This window comes from Heterocephalus glaber, unplaced genomic scaffold (genome assembly GCF_053883595.1).
Source record: "Heterocephalus glaber isolate CG9 unplaced genomic scaffold, H.glaber_assembly_v1.0 deba00001004, whole genome shotgun sequence".
Taxonomy (NCBI): domain Eukaryota; kingdom Metazoa; phylum Chordata; class Mammalia; order Rodentia; family Bathyergidae; genus Heterocephalus; species Heterocephalus glaber.
Window position 1 is genome coordinate 6,757,032 of NW_028258179.1, and position 24,690 is coordinate 6,781,721.

Genomic DNA, 24,690 nt, shown 5'->3' on the forward strand with positions numbered 1-24,690 from the left:
TTACCTGAGGATTCATTGCATTTTAAATTTCTTGGAACTCTGGACCTCGGTAGGGGGGGCTGTATCTCCCCTTAGGAGGGGCTGCATTCCCTGTTCCTGAGAAAGTTCATTCTTGGCCCAAAGTCCAAGTTCACTATTCTTATTTAAATTTCCATTAGTATGGCTGATTACCCACCTTTGTCTCTGCCCTTCCCCTAGCAGCTATCTTACTCCTAAGCTAAGTAAACTATTTTCTACAAACAGACTGGAGGGTAGACCCCCTCAGTCATGCAGAGATTGGGTGTTTAGGAAAAGCAAACAGACAAAAATGAGATGCCCCATAAAATTTGAATTTCACATAAAGAACAATAATTGTAGTATAAGGATATCCCATGGAATGTTTGGAACACACAGTGGACCCTTGACTTACAAACTCAATTTGTTCCCAAGGGCTGTTTGTAACTCAGGTTGGTCAGTTGAAGGCTTGGGCTCCTCTACACAGCCTTCCAAGTCTCTCTCCTGTGTAGAGGCAGATCTCAGGGAGAGACATTGGACCAGGATTTCTCAATTAACCCCACACAGGAAAGAATGTTGTCATGTTCCATCCAGAACTCTGTAAGGGTTAAATCTGTATCTGAGACCATCTGGAAGCACAAGCAGCCAGCATTCGGGTTGTAACTCAATACTTTGTTGGTAAGTTAAAACTAAAATTCCAGCTGTAACCCAAGTTGTTCATATATCAGGCTGATCTTAACTCAGAGTCCACTGTACATAAAATTTTTTGTTTACCTGAAATGCAAATTTAACTAAGTATGGCTTATTTGATCTGTCAATCTAGCATTGGCAGTGGGTTATTAGTCTGGGGATCTAGCATCTTAAAGGTTGGGGTGGCCAGGTGGGGATGAGGTTCAGACAGTACAGGGGTCAGCCGGGGACCTGAGCTCACCTGGGTCCCCAGTTGGAAGCCTCAGAAGAGAGTTGATGAACTCTGGGGAACTCTGCCTGTGGCTCACCCACCGGGCAGGCTGCAAGCTCAGGGAGGCTCAGGACCTCTGCTGTGTGTGTCATAGCTGTCCCAGCAAAAAAGACCATGCCACGGAAATGTCCAAATTAAAAGTCCTTCAGTTAGCTGATGATCAAGGACAAGCTCATGCTGCCATCTTCCTTGGTACCGATCCAGCAGGGAAACCCAGATTTTAAAGGGAAAAAGCACACAATACAATGTCATGATCTCATCTTTGAGCAAGGACACGGGCACAGAAGCCGATTGCAAGTTAGAGTAAAATCCAATTTTGGGGATCCGGCAGGAAATTCCTATCTTTATGGTTAGGACTACAGTACAACATGTCCTGTCCTTTGTTCTTAACCACAAGGTAAGTTATGTGCTGGTTAATTTATCGCTTGGAACAAGCAATCCGGGGAGGAAAAGGGGTAAAGTTCAGGAGCAGGCTATTGGGTTTCTGGTTAACTCGCTTATTTCATGCCGAGGGAAGCAGGGTTGGGTAAGAAACGTCAGTGGACTCCAGGCAAACCTAGATCCCTTTGCCAAGAGCCCATGTGGTGTTTTTTTTAATTAAAAATGTTTAAATTTTGTTTTTAATTGGCACACAATTATTGTACCTATTTATTGGGTGGCGTGTGTTGCTCCAGTACACATTTACATTGTGCAATGATCAAATTAGGGTCTTTAGGAAGATAATTTGTCCCTGTTTGTAAACATGATCTTGTACGTAACAGAAAAGTAAAATATTTGGGAAGGAATTTAACCATGGAGGTGAAAGAACTCTACACTAAAAACTATAAAGCATTGATGAAAGAAATTGAAGAAGACGTGAATAAGTAGATTCTTCAGGTGAATATAGGCAGGTGCGCTTACATGGGTGCAGTGTGTGTGTGTGTGTGTGTGCATATGCATGTGTGTGTGTAGAGCCATGAGTATATATGTGTATACATACGTATATATTTTTATCATGGTAAAATCCCCTTTTAAAAAGCAAACAGTCATCCTTGTCTAAGTTGAATGAGAGGCAGAGACAATGCCCATCTAACTTAGGAGACTTAGGAGATTGGAGGTTCTTTTAGGGAGGGTGCAGGGTGCATTAATCTCCTAGTTGGTGTGAGCTGGGGACACAGAAATGCTATGGCTCTGTGAAGGCTGCTATGGGGTGGGGGGCGCTGTATTCCTGTCCAGGTGAGAGTGAGTGATGTGGCCACGTGACCCAGCCTTGCTGATGCTACCGGCTGAGCACGCTGGGCAAATGCTGCCCTGTGGAGTCCTAGGGACCGTGCAATCCATGCTAGAGAGTGCTGGTCCGTCCATGTGGTGACAGTTCCGCCTGCTGTGAGCTGACCGCCCTCTCTGGGTCTCATTGCCATTGACTGTCAAAGCCCTGGAAACCTTAATATAATAGCCCTGCATTCAGTCCTGCTGGAATTTCACTGAAATGTCACTTCTCTTGGATCATCTCATAGGGTGGCAGATCTCACCAGGCGACACCTACCTGGGGACACACATAGATTCTGCAGCCCCAGGACCTGGCTCGTGTCCCTGCTCACCCTCTTACAGGTAGGAGTGTCTGGAGAAGTTATTTCATCTCAAAATCTTGGGTTCTTTGTCTCTAAAAATGCAGATAATAACAATGTCAATGTAGGGTTTTACCTGGGTTGAATGAGATAACCCAATGTAAAGTGTGTAACATTGGCTCGTAGTTATTTTATCATCAGAGAAGGAGTAAGTAAATGGGTAACTCAGGGTGAGGAGAAGCAATGGAATAGTTACTTTACCTTTATGAGCTTGAGATACTGCAGTGTGTGTGTGTGTGTGTGTGCGCGCATGTGTTAAGCTTTTATCCTGTGACAGGCACAGTTCTAGGAGTCAAGTGGGAAAGTTAGTGTTCTTGCTGTCAGAAAGCTTAAATTCTAATTGAGAGAGAAAGAGAAAGAAGGAGAGGAAGGAGAGGAAGAAGAAGGAGAAGGAGAAGAAAAAAATGTAATAATTTAACTCCCTTAGAGGTACAAGTACTGAAGGAGTGGTTTTGCAAATCCTCTCTGAAGACCAAGCAATTTAGCTTTAGTTTTGTCAGCACTCACCAGCTTATCAGTGTATATCAAACCCCACCCCACCAAATCCGGGAAAGCAGAAACAGCATCCTTGCAGCCTGTGTACTTCCGGCACCTTCAGGAAAATCCCCACTGCCTGAAGCTAAGAGGATGACGTAAAAATGTCACTCGCTCTGCAGAGGGAGCTTAAACTCAGCCAGAACCTTGCTGAGGCCTCATGGGAATCTGCTAAGTCTCCACACACATAAAACTCTAAATTAAGAGATTAGAAAATGCCATTTCGCCACTGCTTGTTCCAGCATGTCTTAAGGACATGTGTGGGAGCCAGCTCCTGACAAGAATACCTGGCTCTGGCACGCCCGCCCGCTGTGAGCCTCCCTGCCAGGGCAGGCAGGTCCTGTGAGTCACAGGGCAGGAGACAGTGGAGAGGAGGATGGAAGTGTCAGAGTCTGCAGTCAAGGCAGAGGGGCGAGCTCATCTTTCTTTTCACTGACATAAGGCGATTTTTCATCGACATGGATCAGTTACCGAGGAGGTTTACCTAGAGCCCATGAAATGTCACGTCTTTTGATTATGGAAATTTGGACACAATGAGACGAAAATCCTAATTGACAGCACGCATCTCAGTTTCCCACTCATGGTCTGCAGCAGCTGGTCTGGGCCTTGGAGTAACCAAATGGTTAAAACACAGTTACCCTTTCAAACAGCTGCAGTTTACAGCCAAAGGAAAAAAAAATGACTGGCCAAGTGCTTCATTCACATCCAGAAGGAGTAATTCGCCTAGAATCATCTTCGCTAGCAGGTGAGGAAATTACATCAAAGCCGGCCCTGAGCTGGAAATGGGAATGCACAGGTGTAGGGTCTGTGGTGCTCATCGGGGGTCCCTGGGCCCATGGCTCCCCACCTGGAAACTAAGAACCAGCGGTGTGAGGGTTGTTGCAGTGCACAGAACAAATAATGAGGATGGAAGTTTCATGAAAGTTGTGTTTGTTTAACCTCCACTGAGAGCAGCTTGGGATAGATAGACCCTGAGCACCGTGCACCATGCACACAGCTGACTTGGGGTTAGAGAGCAACTGTGACTATTAACTGTGATGTGTCATCTTGGCGGGAGGAAAAACTTCCTGGCCGATAAGCAAAGCACAGTTCTGGGTGTGTCCGTGGGGGATCGACATCTAGGCCCCCAGGTGAAGGGTAGAAGAACCACTCCAGCTGCGGGGGGCACCACTCAATAGGCTCCTGTCGCCTTGAGACATCAGTCTCCACATCTCCAGGTTCTTCCAACACAGATTCGCACCAGCCACCCTCCAGTGAGCTTCTAGGCCTTCGACTGTGGCTGGCACTGCACCCCTGGCCCCTCTTGCTCTGTAGCTTCCATCTTCTTGGGCTGAGCAGCTCTTGGATCCTCCAGATCTCCAGCATGTAGATGCCTACTGTGGACTTCTCTGCCTCTGATCTCATAAACCTATTAATAAATCCCCTTGGATGATTGCACCTATATTTTCTATTGATTCTGTTCCTCTAGAGAACCCTAACTCATATAGCAACCAAAGAATGACAGAGTCAGATAAGAAAGTAAAGCTGGATCTTTTTATTAGAATAAAAATTCATTTGTTTGATGAGTATTTACATCTTCTATGCCTGTATCGGATAAGTGGTGTGCTATGTTTTCTGTCAAATCCAAAGTCCTACTGCCAGGGAACTGACAAGTTCATGAATGAGCTAAGATTGGTGTGCAGATATGGTGTCTCTCAGGCACTGCGTGTGGCCCATCTTACTCAGGCCAAGACACCTGGAGGATCGAGACCAGCACAGGAGATTCTGCCTCTGCTTTGCAAGCCCGCAGCCAGCGCTTTTACTTGGAGGTTTAGGAAACTCGTTACCTGTCCCCCCTCAGGATCTGTCATTGTCCTTTCCCGATGACGTTTCTGCAGCAGCTCTGATCACAATGCCTAGAGAAGACCCCGCAAAGACAGAACCCATTATTTTGGTCCATCAGTCTCCCCCTGCTTTCTGGGAAGGGGATCCTCGTTGCCTGTAGGAATATGCTCTGTCATCTGTTATCTCTGGCTCGTTTTGATGGGACTATTGATTTGTATCGATTTCCATTCCCGAGCCCTCTGGCCTCGATGGGTCCCTGAGTAGTTGCATAGGCCCTTCCCAAGTCCATCCCAACCTCATGTGTACCAAAGTTCTCCAGTTTCTGTGCTGGAATTGTATTAGTCAGGATTCTCCAGAGGAGCAGAACCAGTGGGAAATACAGGACCATAAGAGGGGACTCACTAGCGTGGCTCACACAACTGAAGCTGAATGGTCCCACAGGGGCCGTGTGCGGGCTGGTGCCAGGGAAACCAGCGGCTGCTCAGTCCAAGAAGCTGGAAGCCTCATAACAAGAGGGACCAGTGAGGCAACCCGTCCGAGGCTGAAGGCCTAGAAGCCCTGCAGAGAGCTTTACGACCGCAGGCAATGGCAGCAGCAGAAACCCACCTGACCCAGAATGTGGGTGCATGAGCTCTGCTTTCTGCTGTTTGTTCCATCTGGGGCTCCAGCCTGTGGAATGGTGCTGCCACATTTAGGCCACTCTTCCCCGCGGTTTGGTGACCCCGTGCCAATCTTCCCCAGACACATCCTCACAGACACATTCAGAATTAAGCTTGTACCCACTTTCTGGGCCTCTCTCAGTCCTGTCCAGTCCAGTCCACGGCCAAGACTGACCATTGCAGGGATGATGGTATCTGAAGCCACCTTCAGCTGTGTTCCCTATCACATGAAGGATAACTCGGTGCAGCAGGACTGAAGGAACCAGGGCAGAGGAGCAGAAAGCAGAGCAGTCTCAGCCGGAAGCTACCAATGGGCTCCTCCAACCCAGCTTCCCAGAGGCCAGCTCACCCCGCTGGGCTTCCCTTTTCAGCATCTGCTACTCAAGGTCACGTTCTTCCATCCACCAGTGGAGTCCCTCTATTGTGAGCTGGCCTGGAGGTCCCCAGAGGAGTTGCCAAAGGCAGTTGGACATCCGTTGAGGTCACACCAAGCCCTGGGGCAGGGCCTCATCCCCAGAGCTCAGCTCCAGTGTGGCTGTAATCATCACTCCGGGTTCTGATGCCCAGATGTCTGGCATCTCTCAGCGCACGGTCACTGACCTCTGTGTGCCTCAGCTCTTCCCTCCGGTTGAGCGTCTGTTTCCCAGGTAATGGGTCTTGGGAGCCATCACCCTCTAAGTCCTACTCCCTCTGGTCTGAATTCCAAGATAAGATGTGTGAATTCGAGAAAGGAATCCTATTGCAGAAGTGGGGTATAGAGGAAATACTCCAGCAGTTAGAAAGCAAGGGAATAATTTCTTGGTGACAGGAATGGAGTTGCTTTGTGCTTCATGAGGATGTAGCATTTGCAATATATTTGAAGGAAAGCTAGGATTCTATGTAAAGCACGGACAAAGGGAAGTGGAGGATATATTATAGCAGCCCAGCAGAAGCCATAGCAGAAGCCACAGGTGCTCCTAATTACAGCTACGGTGAAAAAGACTTCGGATACCATCGAGAAGACTCAGGTGGACTGATCTGGTGTCCCAGGACTTCCCTCCTCACTCGTGAGTCCCATCCCTCCCATCTGCAGCCAATGAAGGCTCAGTGCAACTTATGTTTTCCTTTCCCAAATTCTTGCTATGAGAAAATGCTCTTAGAGCCAGTCTGGCAGACATATTTCCAACCTCCATCCGGCCTGGATGCTGGTGGCTGCAGTAACCTGTCTCAGGAGCTTGTCCCCATGTCTGTCTGGCTGGTATCCACAGCTTGATGAACCCTTGTATATCAGAGACCCCTCGCTCTCAGAACTTTGGGTTTAATAATTCTCTGAGACTAGACATCCCTCTTTCTGTTTAAAACCATCACCCCACCAGTGGTTTGAACACTGCCTTCCCCAGGAAGATGTTCCACTGATGGGTAACTCACAAGTTACCATCCATACTGGGGTGCTCTGGAGGTTGAAGCAGGTGCCAGCTCACCAGGAGGCTGGGACGACAGCCAAGTGCCCCGACTTGCCCAGGAAACTGAGATGCGTAGTAGCCCTGTCTACAGGAATCTCTTCCCTCTTGGTACTGATAGTCTGGGCCCTGAACAGGCACTTTTCCTCCAATGGATAGGTCAACGGGACCAGATCTCTCTCATCTTCGTGATTGTACATTTTCTCTTTGCCATCCATTTCCTTTCCTCTCAATTAAACTCACTGAAATACTGTTCGAATGTATCATGTCTCTCCAATTCTCTCTACACACAACTTTCCTTTGCTTTCACTGTTCCTCAAACTTCATTTACTAAGACTATAAACCACATTCTATTTGCTAAAGCAATAGTGAATTTGAGATTATGGCTCATTCCCTTCTATCTAGATACCCTGTGGTTACACAGCCATCCCCTCTGATTGTCCCTGGCCCGCAGTGACCATTCTATTAGGAAACTAGGGTTCCAGTGTTGTTTTCTTCTGGATCACTAGTTGTTCTAGCACCATGTACTGAGCTACGAAAGTATTTCAGATATTCTTCAACTGATGCCTTTGTCATATATTTAATTCTCAAATGTCCATCTCATTTGTCACAAAAATTTCCATTTTATCTTATTGAGATTTCCATTCTTTTCTAACATATTTTATTCAAAAAATCTCAATAAACTCCAAAAAACTCCAACTTACCTACATTGTCTAACTACAAAGAAAAAGAACATCAAGATATTGCTGATAAATTGCCAATAATAACAATGCAAACCGTTGGAGGGGGAAAATGATTGCTTTCTTCAAAGGCAAGTTACAAACCCATGCAAAACACTTATAAAATGGTAACTCTATAGTTTATAATACTACATATCAAGACACATGTAGTTCAGCCAAAGTTGTCCCTGGAGATAAATTCATAGCTTTTAATATGTTCACTAACTTCAAAATACATTAAAACCCACATGCCCAACTCAAGAAATAAAAATAGAGCAAAAATAAAACAAGAAATTAACAGAGAAAGTGGAAAAACAGTGTAGTTGATGAATACCTCTAAGTGCCAGTTCTTTGAAAAAAAATCAATGAAATAGAAAAACTACTATTTATTCTGAGCAAGAATAAATGTAAGAAGATAAGGATTGCAGAGTTTCTTGTCATTCTTCACTATTCTAGAAAGAATTAGCCAGGTCTTACACAATATTTCTTAACAGGACCATGGTGCTATTTTAACTAATTTGTTCATTCAGTGGTTTATTTCTTCTTTGTATATGAGCACATAGCTCAGACTCAGAAATCAGTGAGATTTCAGGGGAATGAGCACCTCCAGCTCCTACACGAGGTAATAACGTCTCAGACAGGACAGCTGTTTCAAACAGGACAGCCATAGGTAGGGAAAGGGCTGCTTGTGACAGGTGACCCCCTCCTGCTGTGGGAGGGATCAGTTTCTGCCAGCACCATAGGGCCAGGTGGGGACACACCGCCCAGATGCCCAGCCAGGGGCACTGATGGGCTGGGGCCCACAAGAAAGTTCTTTCCTCACTAGGAAAGTTAGCACGTGTGAAGTCTAAGTAGATAACACAAAATTACCTTCTGAAGTGGATCCATTTAAACTTCACTTAGAGGACATGAGTGTACCCATCTTTTCTTTTTTATTAATGATGTGTTTTTATTAGTACATATTTTTACAGTTATACATTGGCTCTTATTAGTCTTTTAATTGTTTTTCTTAAATATAAATTAAAAATAATATCTCGCTGCTGCTTAAATTTTTGTTTTCCTCTGTAACAGAGTTTGGCATATTTTTCTGTGTTGACTATATGTGTCACATACTCTGTTGATTACTGGCTCATGTTCTTTTACTACTGGGTTACATATCCTCCTCTTATATGGTATCTTTACATATTGAGCACATTTACATTTTGCAATTTTAAGTATTGAAACAACTGATTTGTTGTTTGCCCTTGACTTTGTGTGTGTAAAAGTGTTATGTGTATGTGACTATTTGTATGTGTTTGTGAGGCATAGGACACACACTTACAGAAATCAAATATGCCCATTTTATTTCACATGACTGATAAATTTCCTCTCTCAAAGTTGGCTTCTTCTTCCTATTCCCCCTTTGGCTCTCCATTCTGTTTATTTCAAAAAATAAGTGTTCTATAGTTTCTGGTCATGTAGTTGTTATGGAATTTGGATCTCTATCTCATATGATAATTGCTTTATACACTGTCTCAGAGGGTATCTAAATACATTTTTTTAAAATAGTTAATTATAGCAATGGTACTCATTTGATAATTTTCCCTTTCTTCAATGTTTGGAAATGTCATATTTGACATAATTTAATATGATGCCATAATTTAATGCTAGTATTAAATTCCTACATATTGCATCGGTTTGTTTATTGTCTTCCTGTGTTGTCTACCTGGGGGCCATTCCCACGCTGTTTTGAGTAGAGCAACTTCACAGTGTATCCCTGACTCGTCAACAACACTGCAAGAAATCCACCCTGTAGAAACAACAGCACAGATGAGTTCCAGGACACTCAGCACTGTTAGTCTTGCTAGAAACTGAAACACGAACCACTAGGGGACACAAACTGGGAGAGCACTTCAGTTTCTAATGGAGGGGAGTTCATGAATCAATTACTGTAAAGCTGAATATCCAGATGCTACGAAGCCACTAAAAACAAGGTAGATCTACACAGACTGCTGTGGAAGTATATTGATGGCATATTATTAAGTTTAAAATTCTATCCACACACATGATTCTGTTTTATATAAACGTGTCTGTTCTGAATATAAACAGACCCGAGGGAATTTAGAATAAACTCAAGGAGTCTGCCCAGCCCGTTAGGAGAAGCTGTACACTAGGCAACCAAAGGGGAGGGGAAGTGATTTCTCTTTCATTTCCCACTTTCTGTAATTAAGGTTACAAATAGGGATGGAGGGCCAGGGATTTAGCTCAGTGGTTCCGCCGCCTGCTTCGAAAGCACAAGGTCCCGAGTTCGATCCCTGGTACCAAAAAAAAAAAAAAATAGGGATGGATATGATGGGCAGTCTTCCAAACAAAAGATGACACACAGGTGGGTTATAGTTTAAAAGGAAATAGGGGCCAAGGATGTAGCTAAATGGCACCACACCTGCCTTGCAAGCACAAGGTCCTGAGTTCAATTCCCTGGTACCACAAAAAAAAAAAAAAAAAGGAAATATATTTGGTCTTCCCCAGTGCTTGTCTCAGAGGTCCTATATCCCTTAGGATTTCCTGGGTGATAGGGTGTCCTTTGCTATTCAGACTGGATCTCTTTTGATCACACCTGAATCTACGAGTGGCTTAGGGTGGGTCCCTGGATAGTCTGAGGATGGGGTTGGGGAACAACATTAAAGGCCTAGAACTGTCAGTCCCACCCACTGAGGTCAGGGATGGGCAGAGGGCAAGCTGGAGATGAGCGTTATAAAAATTCTTGAACAAGATCCAGTGGGCTTCCCAGGTGCTGGCGGTCCAGGAGAGTGGCCCACCCGAGGGGCCATGGAAGCCCCACACCCCCCTCCCTTGCCCTGGCCACCACCATTCGGAACGTACTGGTAAATGTGTTACTCTGAGTTCTTCGAGCCATCCTAGCAAATTAACTGGAAGCCAAGAGGGAGCGTTGGGAACTCTGTCTTGCACTCTGACTTTACCCTGACCTGCAAAAGTACAGATGACAAGCTGGTGCCAGCCACTGGCCTGGGACAGTCTTCTCCAGAGGGTCTGCAACTGAGCCCTTACTCGCTGGGATCTGATCTTAGATCGCAGGTAGATAGTGTCCGAACTGAACTGAATTATAAGACACCCAAGTGGTGTCTGAGAGAATTGTGTGGTGTGAAAATAGCTCTGTGTGTGTGTATGTGTGTGTGTGTGGGGGGGGGTGTTACAGCACCAAGGACTGACCAGGGCCTTCACACTGAGCTATATCCCCAGCCATTTTAATTTTTTATCTTGCCACACAGTCTCACTAAATTGCCCAGGCTGGGCTCAACTCAAACTTGCAATCCTCCTGCCTCAGCCTCCCAGAGTGCTAGAATTACAGATATGCACTACCATGCCCAACTTTTTTCTTTTACACAGATAAAGGTAAGAATCAGGCTGGATGAACAGGGCAGCAAGGAGAGATGCCACTACCACGGGACTGCTACATGGGGCACCATGGTCCTTCCTGTTCCATCAGCAGAATGGGGTGGACAACTTCCCACCTGAGAAGGGGGAAGGGGTTGGTTTCCCAAGGGGGCCCGGAAGTGGACATGGTGCAGACCCTCACCCAGGCCAGCTTCACAAGGGTCCAGCTGTCAGCAGGAGGGTGGAAGAAACCATGCAGCAGCTGTGGTGATATCAAGGGCACCCCTGAAAAACGTGGCTTGTGAAGGCCCCCAGCATCCTGAAGGCTCCTTGGGCTCCTCTTCCCAATGAGCATCCTGAACGATCAGTAGCATCCACCTGTTGATGATCGGGGCCACCAGCTGCTCCGTGCCTGAAAGTCCACGTGTGGATGGCCTTTTCGTGGAGAAGCTCAAAAACACTGAAAATGAAAAGAGGAAAAAAAAAAAGATCTTTTTTTTTTTCTTTTATGCATTGCATGAAAACTCTGGCATTTTCAACACCAGAAGATTCTTTCTTGAAATTATTTTGTCCTTCCAAGAATATTTTAAAACATCTCATAGCAACCCAAAACAAAAAAAATAAACCCACATGCTCGGGAATTAAACTTTTCCGACTCCTACAAGAAGACAAAGGAGCATAAAGGAGCTTGTTATTTGCTTTGCTCACCACCAGCTTGGGACCATTCTTAGCAAGAACTCGGCCACCTGTGTGTTTGCTGCCGTTTCCTGGATGTACAACAGAACTGGGACTTGGTAGCCACTCAGTAAACATTCACTGTTACGGGCATTGTCGCTGTGTCTGTTGTCATGATGGTCATGGTCCTCCTCTGGGAAGACTCTCTGTAGAAACTCACCCAACCCAAGACATGAAGGATGAAGAGCAGCGAACAGGGCTTAGAGTGGTGTGCAGCAAATTCCAGGCAGATGGGGCCACGGGTGAAAGGCCGGAGCAGGAAGGTGCCAGAACAAGGGCAGGGAAAGGGCCAGTGTAGCTGTGACCAAGGCCAAAGTGGAAAACTTCACATCTGCTCTAAACCACTTTTTCCTTAAAGCCCAGTACATTGGGCACAACATTGCACGAAGCCCCGCCAGGCCTGGCTTCACCAACAACAGCTAAGGAAAGACTGGGAGTCTGCTCTACCAAGTCTCACTCAGCTACAACACTTAAGAGGAAGCAGTATCATTAGTACCCGAATTTCCGCACTTATGGATTCAACCAACCACAGATCCCAAATATTGGGAAAAATACTGCATGTGTACTGAAAAGGGATGTTTTTCCTTGTCGTTATCCCGCCACTAATATGTATACCTGCTATTTACATTGCGATGGCATTCAATGAAGTGTTACAGTGGGACTGAAAGTACACAGGAGGTTGTACATTGGTTCTGTGCAAACCACCATGTGGTAGAAGGAGCTTCACAAGTTGCCCCAACTTTGGTGTCCACCGGGGATCCTGGGACCAATCTCCCGAACACTGAACACCAAACATACGGACATGTGAAAAGAAAGATTAATGGGTGGAAGGAGTAGAATAACTCGCAGAAACCGACTACACATACAGTCATTTGATTTACAGTTAAGTCAACCTGGCAAGCAAGGGAGTTGGGCGGTTAATATACTTTGCACTAAGTGTTGCAAACTTGATTGATTTTCCATATGGAAAAAAAAGAATATTGTGACTCTTATCTCATACCATACACACAAAATCAATCCCAGACACATTGCAGATCTATATGTGAAGGATAATATAATAACATTTTTAGAAGAGAAGAACAAAACGCACCTTTATGACTTTGGAATAGTTCAAGATTTCTTAAATAGGAAACAGAGCATTAACCTTTCAGAAATAAATAACAACAACAATAATAATAACAATAATTAAAATTAAGGACTTCTTTTCATCCTAAGGCATTATGAGGAAAGTGAAAAGATATGGAAATTGGGAGAAGGTAACACATAAATCCAAGAAAGGACTTGTGTTAGGAATAAACAACACCTATAAATCAATAAGCTAAAGAGAGACAACCCAGTGCAAAGATCAACAAAAGGCTGAAATGGCTATTTTATGAATGAGAACAGTCAAATGGCACACAAGTGTGTGAAATGGTGTGCAGTTTTACTGTTCATCAAGGGGACAAAAAGTGCAACCAGGGCAGGGGATTTAGCTCAGTGGTTCTGGCCCCTGCCTCACAAGTGCAAGGTCCCAAGTTCGATCCTGGTACCAAAAAAAAGTGAAACCATGTGCAGATAATATTATATAGCAATAGTAGGGGCTGTAAGGAGACTGCAATGCTAAATATTGGCAAAGAACATGGTGCAGCTGGAACTCCCTTTTGCTACTGGAGAAGGTGTGAATTGGTATAACAGTTTGGAAAACTGATCATTGGTGACTATGTGTATCGCATGACCAGAAATTATGCTCCTCAGTACAAATTTAATAGATATCCACATGTGTTTAACAAAAAATATTTATAAAAATACTCATAGCAGCACTATTCAAGATAGCATAAAACGGGAACCCATACACATGCTCAACAATGTTGGAATAGGTAGATAAACTGTAGTATGGTCACAAAGTAAAAACTTACAGTTATTAAATAATCTGAAGTTTTGCACTGTAATATCGCTAAAAAATTTTAAAGCATAATAGCGGGAAAGAAGCCATACACAAAACAGAATTCCCTTTCTACTTTTAGAAAAGTGCAATCACCCTACGGCTACTGGAAGTTAGGAATATGTTTACACTTGGAGAACAGCATGAAAGCATCCTCGCTGTATATTTCTGACCCGGTTACATGGTGAATTTGCATTTGTGAAAATTTGTCTACTTGTTTACTTATGGGTGCCTTTCTGAATTTTTTCAATTTTTATTTTTCATTAGTCCGTGTATATAGCACATAAAGGTTACAGTCTTTGTGTGGAGTTGATACACATACATAACATATCTTTTTTTTTTGGTACCGGGGATCAAACTCAGGACCTTGCACTTGTGAGGCAGGCGCCGGAACCACTGAGCTAAATCCCCAGCCCAACATCTTAATTCCTTTTTCTATCTCCTTCCCTTCCCTTTCTTCAATTACCTCATCTCTTGGTCCTCTTACCTTTCTGAAAGATCAATATACCTGATTCCTACTATCTTTTATTTTGCTTTTTATTTGTACTATGAGTTTCTCATATAAAAGAAACCATGTGATATGTAAGCATATGTGTCTGATTTATTTCACTTAACATTATGGTCTCAAAGTGCATTCATTCCTACAAATGACTCAAGTTTATCTCCTTTATGGCAGAGTAGTACTCCACAGTGTGTAAATACCACATTTCCTTTAAGCATTCATCTGTTGATGGACATGTAGACCACTTTCAAGATTTAGCTGTTACGAATTGTGCTGCTATAAACGTGGGAATGCATGGATCACTGTGATATGATGCATTTAACTCTTCTGGGAAGAGGGAGACCTGGGTCAAATGAAATTTCTAGGTTTAGTTTTTTGAAGACTCTTCACACTGATTTCTACAGTGGTTGTACTAGCTTGCATTCCCACCAATGATGTAGGAGGGTTCCTTTTCCCCACAGCCTCACCAGGATGTGCTATTATTTTATTTCCTTTTTTTATTATTTTATTTCTTGATGATAGCCATTCTTTCTGGAATAATCTTATCCCTCAGTAAAATTTTTTCTATGTTTGTGGGATTAATGTGCACCTTCACTTTGGGGCTGGTCAAATACATCTCCATTCCTGTAATAAAACTGCACAGAGACAAAGAGCCACAGGCACAGACAGAAACACGTATGGAGATCAGAGCGAGGTCAGCACATTGCACCAGAGGGAGGAACTGGTGTCCTCCTCCATGCGTCATGAGACTGAGCAGAGAAAAACTCGCAGAAGCTGAACGCGATGTGCACCTCCTCGCGCACGTGGGACAACCCAGAGAAGCGAGTAAACATCCCCAGCTGAGCCGAGAGACTTGGCCTCAGGATAAAATACCATCTTTTCCTGAAACAAAGGAAGGAGAATATAGGTGAAAGACCTGGTTAAGAGAAAATGGCCAGGAAAAGCACTAGAAAAAAATAAATTGTATTTTCAAGATTTGAATCCTCTCTGTTGATGAGTGTCTAGTGATTCAGTTCTCTCCTCTTCCTGGGCACTTTTCAGAGGGAGGTCTCCTTTGGATACAAACTTCTATCACAAAAGGGACTCTGTTTTCAAAGCTTCTCCTGTGTCTGCTGTTTCCTAAACTAAAGAGCTCAAAATAATCCTTATGCTACAGAGGCAAACTGTGGGATAGCTCTGCAGAGCCTGCCCGTGGTCCTAGACAAGCTTCTGCCTGTGACGATAAACCATCGTCATACCAGACGGTACTGCAGGGAGAACAATATGGGATCTCTTTGTTGAATTTCTTACAATGGCATTTGGACCTATCATTATCTCCAAAACAATGCTAAGTGTGTACATGAGCCCTGAAATTGCCTCGAAGAGGTGTACATCACGATGTTGGCAATGGTAAGTCTGGGGAGAGACTCGGATTGGGTTGAGAAACGGAAGACGCCCTGCTGTGTCAGCCAGAGAAGCTTGAATAGAGATCTACTTCTGTGTTACTTTTCTGTACTTTCGAAAATAATTTCTTCACCCCCTTTCCCCCAAAAGTCAGTTTGCACCCCCTGCCCCCGTCCAGCTGGGTTTTTCAGACACGCATGGGTATAGCACATTTTCAGCCCAAAGTCCCACATGGCCGCGCAGAGCAGTTGGAAAGGTGACGATCACCAGCTGAGGAGCTTGAGCAGCCTGGGTGTGCGACAGTGGCCTCCGTGGAAAGCTAACACCCGGTCTGTTCGGGAGGATCCGGTTCCTCCTGAGGTGTGAGACCAAAGTGTCCTGCTTGGGTCCTAACCACCTTGGTCACAGAGAGCCCTGCTGATCCCAGAACAGAGCACCCAGCAGAGAAACCACGCGGTTGATAGTCAGGGGAGACTGGGAATTCGTTTTTTCCATAGCCCTTTGTCCAAAGCTCGTGTGGCAAACTCAGGGTTTGCAGAGTGAATGGTGTATTTTGAAACTGTAGAGCGAACGTATCAAGGAGATCAGAATCCCTTATCTCGCTAGCTCCTTTCACAGTTCTGGCACATTCTTTATTTGCCCCTGCACATGACTAGATCAGTGATAAGATCCGCCACTAGGCGGTAACTTCCTGGGAGGAGGTGGTTTAATCCTTCTGAACTGCCACCGTGCTTTGGTTCGGAAACACTTGGCACGGGAGTTCAGGCAGAAAGGGCTCTGCTGTCACTTCGTTAGCATCTGTCCAAGCGCTGCTTCCTGTTTCTGCCTGAAATTCTTCATCTGAAACTGACTTCGCCCTGGCTTTTCTTTTTTTTTTTTTACTTTATTGTCATTGTTTTGGTTCAGTTTTTAAAAAATATTTTAGCCTCTCTTTACCTTTAGGTAGGTTCCTTGTCAAGATCTAGTTGATGAATTTTTAAATACAGTACAAATTTTGGGATCCAATGAGAAGATTAAAACATTTTTATTGTCGTAATATTTTGCTAGATCTTTTCTATATTTTTCTCATACTCCTCTTTCAATTTTTTGTTATGAGCATTGTTTTCATTGTTTTCACTCCTTTAGCAATTTGAAATCAATAAATCTGGTTTTAGTTTTCATGGTGTTTATAGATTTTTTTAAAAAAGGTCTTGAGCCTATGTTTATGTATTTTGGTGGCAAAAGCATGAAAACCAAGCATGTTTTACTTTCTTTAATGGGAGATGCACATGGTCAAACTTTGGCTCATTGTCCCAACGCCACCCAATCTTCTGTAATTTTACCTGAGATTTTAAACCACGTCAGATCAGGTTAGATATTATTTCAAATGCACATGTACAATTTAAGAGAATTGTCACTATTTATCTATATGTTTAGCTGATGTTAATCCTCATCACCTATCCGATGTCTTTCCACAAAACTTCTTTCTTCCATATGATTGACTCTGTGACTAACATCTCGAGAACACTCACGAATCATTACTTCAGAAAGGGAAAAGGAAAATTGCACCAAATGAGAGGTTACACAGAAGAATGTTTTCCAGCTCCCTACTTGCACATATCCATTACAAATTCTCTAGACAAAAAAATTATTAAGGGTCACATCTTAATTGCTTTTTTTTTCAAAGCACATGCATTTTCCTCAGGTTGCAATCACAAATGAGTCTCTGGTTAATCTGATTGTTATTTCTTGCTAACACATTACACATTTGTTTTCTTTCCTGAGTGTTTATAAAATTGTTTCCTAGCATCCGACTTTTTAAAAGAAGTAGTAAGATAAATTCAAATGTTACTAATTTGCTGTGAAATTTGTTAATAATTCGACCATACTGTTCTCTCAGTAGATCTGAACATATGGTTTTAAAAATTATTTTCTATATAAAATTCTCTTTTCGGGCTGGGGATTTAGCTCAATGGTTCCACAGCCTGGCTCGAAAGCACAAGGACCTGAGTTCGATCTCTGATACCAAAATAAATAAATAAATAAATAAATAAAATTCCCTTTCTACTTCATTCTTCCTCTTTGGAAACATTGTTAGACTGGTTTTCTTTCATAATTCTCCCCTGTCAGTTGTCTTATCTATCATTTTCCACCCCCTTCTCCCTTGCTCTGTGTTCCAGGGCTGTTGCTCAAAGTCTTCCTCCACAAAAATCTATTTTAACCAAACTATTTTAACCAAACTTGCCATCCTTATAACTTTTTCTTTAACTAAAGTTCTTTTGAGAAATCAAATAATAACAACTGCTGGCGAGGCTGCAGAGAAAAAGGGACTCTCCTCACTGTTGGTGGGAATGTAAAGTAGAACAGCCGCTATGGAAATCAGTGTGGAGATTCCTCAAAGAACTAAAAGTAGAAATTCCACTTGACCCAGCTATATCCTGTCTAGGTATCTGCATTGGGAATATGTCTAAAATCATCATATTAGAGTGATATGAACACAGCCATGTACATAGCAGCACAATTCACAATACATCCTGGAAGCAGCTGGGTGTCCATCAACAGGTGAATGGTAAACGAGAATGCGGTATCTATACACAATGGAGGACGACTACCTGCCTACAAAGAGGATGAATTTGAGACACTCGTAGGAAAATGGATATACCTGGAAAATAAAACGATAAGTGAAATACATCAGACACACAAGCTTAATACCGTATGATAGCTGTCATTTGAGTAAGGCAAAGTACAATGAGGAGCAAAATAACGGTTTGATAAAGGAAACAGGGAGATCGGTCTTTTGCACCTGGAGAGGGCGCAAGAAAAGGAGGCCGAGAGGAGGGGGCAGGGGATAGAAAGTAAAGAGATTTATGTGTCACTTAGGCACCAAATACCCACAATGCATTCAAACATTAGCTGCCATCAATAGGAACTAAAAATAACAACTAGAACAATAATAACAAAAGGGCCGGGGATGTAGCTCAGTGGTGCCGCCGCCTGCCTCACAAGCGCAAGGTCCCGAGTTCGATCCCTGGTACCAAAGGAAAAAACCAATAACAACGAAAAAGAGGAAAGGGGATCTGGAGACAGAGGAAGAGTTGTTGGTGGGGAGAAGAAGGGGAATAAAGGAGAATCAAGCTGTGTGATGCACATACACCACTCCCTGGGATGAGTGTCAACTTCATTTCCTGCAAACATGTACTAATAAACATTTTTTACAGGTTTAAATTTTAAGTTCTGGGCCAAGGATTTAGCTCAGTGGTTTCGCCGCCTGCTGTGCAAACGCAAGGACCCAAGTTCGATCCCCGGTACCAAAAAATAAAATAAAATAAACATAAAGTCCTGTTGGCTCACGTGTAAGTTTGTCCTTTTTATTTTCATGCTGGGGGTGGAGCACACACTGCACCTCCGGGCCCACTTTTCTTCCATGGTCACCATCCTGCATAATTCACCATTAACAGATTTCTTCAAATGTCTCCTTCTTTCTACCAAGTAACTCTGAGGTCAGAGGTCCTGCGAGCCCTGCCCATGCAGACAAGCACCATGACTCGCTTGCCTGGTCCACGTCAGTGGCCTCACTGACTGACACCTGGCGACCTCCGAGCACCCTGCCCTCCGTCACCCCTCCCCAGGGACATGTCCTGCAGGCTATCAGCACTGTGTCTCAAACTGAACCTGCAGTGGAGTTTCATGGATTGAGTCTCCGCTGGCCCAGCTATTTTTATTCCTCTCTCCCTCTGCAGGACGAGGGAAATGTGAGAGGTAGACTGTGAACTCTGGGGAATCCAGCAGCATGCTGCCCTCCTGCCCGCCACCACACGGGGCTTGGCACACGGCTTAGCTCCTCTTGCTCTTGCTTCTCCCTCAGAAGTCACTTCTCCTGAGTTGCAAGGTCTGGCAACCATCCTTCCTCCCATCTTCCACACCCATGGTTAAAGGCACACTGTCCTTGGGCATTTACCTTAGCAAGATGAAGCCTCCTATTCCCTGCACAGCCCGAATGCTGATATTCCCCAGTAGCCTTATTTATAAGCAGCCCTCCTCCGATGTTTGAGAACAAATATGTTTCGGATTTTTAACTTTTTTGGGTTTTGGAATATTTGCATAAACTTTACTGGTTGAGCGTCCATAATCCAAACATTTGAAATACTCCAACGTTCAAAACCTTTGAGAACACATTAGTGCTCAAAGTTTCTAATTTTGAAGTATTTCAGATAGTAGGTTTTTGGACTAGGGATGTTCACCCTATAACAAAAAATTTTTAAAATGTGGTGGGCCAGGGATTTAGCTCAGTGGTTTCCCCGCCTGCTGCACAAGCACAAGGACCCAAGTTCAATCCCTGGTACCAAAAAAAAAAAGTGGTAACAATCAGATATCCTTCAGTGGATGCACGGCTAAATAAAGACCAGTGCTTGCATACAGTGAAATACTACTCAGTGATGAAAAGGACAAACTATTGGTAAATGCAACAACCTAGAGTCTCTAGAGAAAACTACAAAGGTTAAAAAAAAACAATTTCAAAGGTTTAGATACTATGCGATTCCATTTATATAACATTCTTAGAATGAGAAAATTATAGAAATGGAAAACAAATTAGTGGTTGCTGGGGTTAAGAATCAGATGGAAGGAGGGAATGGGCTACAAAAGAGCCACACAAGGGATTCTCAGGGTGTTGGAATGCCCTGGGTCCTGACTATAACACTGTCACTGTCCTGATCAACCCATCACTAAAATATACCGAGGTGACGAAAATAGACTACGTGGTGGATGTTTAAGTCTTTAAGGGTTTATTATAGTAAAAGACACATTGCATGAGTCCCCTTCAAAATCCTCCATCTCATTTTGAGCACACTTTTCCCATCATTCTTGCTACTTTCTGAAGCTGTTCTGGAGTCCTCATTCATTTGTGTCTTTACCAGGTTTACCAGCGAACGCTGCTGCTGAGCACCATCCAATGGAAAGACAGCTCAGAACTCCTGCATATCCTCATCCACCTTATTCACTGGACCTGGCACCGTGCAGCTTCTAGCTCTTCTCCAAAGTCAAAATGACCATGAAAGGTTTATGTTGAATCAATTCAGGACTTCGAGGCAGCCGGAACAGCAGGAACAAGACATTCACCATCAATATGACATCAGTATGATGTGTAATAAAAAATGTGAAAACTCACAGCACGTATTACATTGAGGGACACATTGCCATGACTTCCCTCAAAATGCTCCCTCTCTTCAAGCACGCTTATCCGGCCACTCGCCATTCTCTGCAGCAGCTCTGGAGCTCTCTTTTGTACTTGTCCCTGCAGCTTCCTTTGCGTCAGAGGAGGGGACACAGACGGCACAGGCAGAAAGGTTCCTCTGACACCACCGTGAATGTAGCTTCCAATCCCTCTGCTGTCACCGGCGACCTGTACTGGGCCCCTGGCTGCAAACTGGGCCCCTTCAAGGCTGCAGGAGTGGATTCCATTCTGTTCAATCCTCCTGTGTCTCGGGTCAAGGCTGTCAGAACACTGCCATGCTTACGGGAGCTCTGGAGCAATAAGGGAAAGAGGGCAGGGCCTGGAGAAAAACAGTTACAGTTGTCTCCAGGCCACTCGTGTCCACTGCCTCCTCTCGGAACAGCCACCTGAGAGCCCTGCCCGGGAGCCTGACAGAGACAGGGGGGGTCTTCAGACCCTCCCTCACAGCATTTTTCAGGGGGATCCTGGGGAAGGCCAAATTTCCCATACCCCTCAAGCCCCAGAGCTGAGACTTGGATTCAAGCCAGGCTCTCTGGTTCCCAAAGATTCAGATCCAAGTCGCCCTCCAGGCTGGGGCCGCGAGCACCAGTGTGCTAGGATGACACATTTTTTTAAAAAAAGCTCCCGCTGCATTCTAGTCTCTGGCCCCACACGCAGGATGAAGTAGACACAAGACTGCAACCACAAAGGCCACTAAAGGTGAGGGGGAGCCAGCGTCACCCTGGGGGTTGCTCTTCCTGTCATCCGCACCAGGCCCCGTCTGGCCTCACTGCTGCACCCCTGTTCAGGGAAACTTGTGCTCCTGTTCCCTCAGCCAGTAGCTGGACAAGTTGTTGGAGCCCAAGCCTCGCTCTGCCTGTTTGTCATTCTTCCTCTCCCTGATCTGGCCTTCCCATGATGCTCATTTTAATTTAAAATGGAGCTTTTCCTCCATTTGGCTTTTCCTTCTCTCTCACCCCAATTTCTTTTCCCACTAAATACAGTGCAAGACATAGGAAGAAACCAAAGGAAGGATCCATTTCTGTGGCAAGTGCCATGGGCACTGGAGGTCAAGCTGGATGCAAATGACCTTTCTAAAGCAAACGGGCCTCCAGGGGCACCTGGAGAAACAGGACCCCAGAGCCACATGCAGATGCCCTTGCGGCTGTAGCCTCTTACCCTCACATGCGCCCAGAGCTGACAAGAGAGTGCATTTCAGTGCTTGGGTCCAAGGGCCCAGGCCCACACTACGTGAAGCTCACTTTGGGAATACCTTGCCTTTGGCTCAGGCTTGCACTTGGCCTTAGTGGGCAACACCTTCAGTGTGGAGGGAGGTGGTCAGCTGAGCAACGCTCGGGCTCTGAAAGTGTGTGCTCCTTGACTGAGGGTCAGGCTCCCTCTGTCCCAGCCTGTGGAGAGCTATGGACTCTTGGTGCAGCCCACGCAGCAAGGGAGCTTGCTCATGTCTTGTCCATTCTGGTTCATTTCCAAAACCTCCCTGTCCAGGAAGCTAATAACAATAGATCGTGCCTGCACCCAGAATCATGGGCTCCAAGCATCGCCTTTAGTGATCTAAATGATCAACCTATTGGCTGGAGAAATGGGGTTCTCTCATGTTTCCTTAGCACCTTAGCCATCGGAGCACCCAGCATGGCCCCAGGGGCCAAATTCTGCTTCCCATCTTTGAGCTAACCAGGTGAGACTTTGAGAAATCACCTGCCAGGCAGCAGTGTGCATTTCTCTCCTGCCTCCTTTGCTAGCTGGCTTTAAGGATCACAGATTTGCTTCAAATACTAAAGTGTGCCACACACCGGTCACATTTTTAATTTCTTTCTAACCCTTCATTCTTTGGGCCTCATCAGCATTAGGAATGTGGGAGAGGAGACAATTTTCAGCCTGAATTTTTGAATGAAAGTTAGAGCTGTGCTCCAGGCAGTGTCATCCTTGGGCTCAGAGGGTTAGTGATGTTCCAGGACCCGTCAGCACTGGGACTTTGTCTGGAGGAGCCCAGCGTGGCTACTGTTTCCCTGGCCTGGCACCAGCCCTGCACTGAGTGGAGTCTGTTCACAGCCTCAGAATAGCACAGCGAGGTCGTGATGCACCTGACACAGCTGGGACCCGGAGTCCCCGGGGAGCCTCTCTGGCTCACTGCACAAACGTAAGCTCTAATTTCCCTGCATAGTGTTGGTTTTATTAAGAAGTGAAAGCTTGTGGGCCCAGCTGACACCTCTCTCCCTCAGAGTCTCCTTCGTCAACATTTCACCGGCTTCTGCCCAAGGGTTGCTGACCACAAGCCTCCTTGAGGCCGCTGACCGGAAGCCCAAGGGCCCTGCACCCCGTGGTGACTCTCCGTCCCCCACTTAACTCCAATGTAGGTTTCTGCTCCCCCCTGCTTTAGTACCAAACTAGAGTGAGACACCTGGGCCCTGGGAGCCTCTCTCCTTCCCCTGGCTTGGCCTCTCTTGCTCTTGGTCTTTGCCACTGCTGTCTGGCCTCCCTCTGGCCAAGCCCCAGGGAGCCTACTGTTTTTCTGTGCTATAGCAGGCTACCTAGGACTAGGTGGTTTCTAGAAGATGAAAGTTGTCTGGCTCGCAGGTCTGGAAGCTGGGAGGCCAAGAACGCCATGCTGGGCTCCACTCCACTCTGAGGCTCTTCCTGCTGGGCCAGGACGTGAGGAATCACACAGTGAGTCTGCAAGCTTCCGGTTCGGCTCTCTGCCTCTCCTTGTGAGGCCACTGTGCCATTCAGGGCTCTGCCCTCCTGACTTTGTCTGACCCTGATTACCTCCCAAGGGCCCCACCCCCAAATACCATGAGCATAGCCTCCAGGATTAAGTTTCCGAAGCAGGAACTTCTGAGGAATACAGTCAAGCCATGGCAGGCACACACAACTGGCTAGAAGCTGCCAGAACCCAGAGTCAGAATTCTGTATCTCTTTGCCCTAAACATGGGCAGGTGTGTGAATCCCCCAGACAATGGACTGAGCTCAGTGCTGCTGGAGCTAAGTCAGAGAAGATGTCAGGGCGCTGCTACGTCTACCTGGGCCCCTGGCACACTCACACAGCAGCCTGAAGCTGCCCTGGGACACTCCACAGGTCCTGCAGATGCCATGCTAGGAGGAAGTCCACGCCAGCCCCTTAGGTGGGGAGACATGAAGAAGCCGCAAGCCTGCATGAGGGAGAATGGTCCACTCACCCCTCGGCTACAGCCTCAGTTAGTGGTCAGGGGCCCTGTGTCAGGAGGACCAACTCAGTCCCTCCCACCTCTGCTTCACAGGACCCATGGGAGGCGGTTGAAGGATGAACCTCCCAGCCCAGCCCTTCCCAGCCCTGGCTCCCAGGAGCTGAGAGATGCCCAGCAGGGGATTCTTCTTCTGGTGCTTTGCTCTGAACCAGTAGTGGAGCCAAACAGCCTCTCAAACATTCTTTTCAAGAAGAAGCTTCTAATTTTTCTACCATCTACAAGGCCAGGGCAATGAGTCAGAGAACTTCTGGTTTCCTCTACATTATTCAGGACCTTTGGTAGAAATACAGAGTGAATAAGATTGAAGTCAGGGGAAAGCATGATCTCAGATGCTGGGAATCACTCACAGAGCAGACAGTGGGTAAGGAGACTCTTGGGAGTGAACTCTGCTCAGAACCGCCAGTCTCCCTGTCCCGGTGTCCCACTCTGCTTGGCTTTCTCTGCAGGCGGGTGCTCCTGGCCTGGTTGGGAAGCTCTTCCGTTGCCCATGTCACACGCTTAGCTTAGCAACACCAGCAGAAGGGACAGAGGCTAGAAGAAGCCTCCCAACAAGAGTCCTGGTCCCCCTTTGCCTGGGTGACCTAGGAACCACCGGGACTGCCCC

General features: G+C 45.5%; 1 long non-coding RNA gene across 1 annotated transcript; it reads left to right on the top strand.

Moving 5' to 3' along the window:
- The first annotated feature begins 1,252 nt into the window (after positions 1-1,252).
- LOC147828581 (uncharacterized) lies at positions 1,253-20,991 on the top strand. Its single transcript, XR_015450592.1, has 3 exons — positions 1,253-1,352; positions 2,452-2,545; positions 20,549-20,991. It is a non-coding gene; the product is annotated as an uncharacterized LOC147828581 (long non-coding RNA).
- The last annotated feature ends 3,699 nt before the right edge of the window (positions 20,992-24,690 follow it).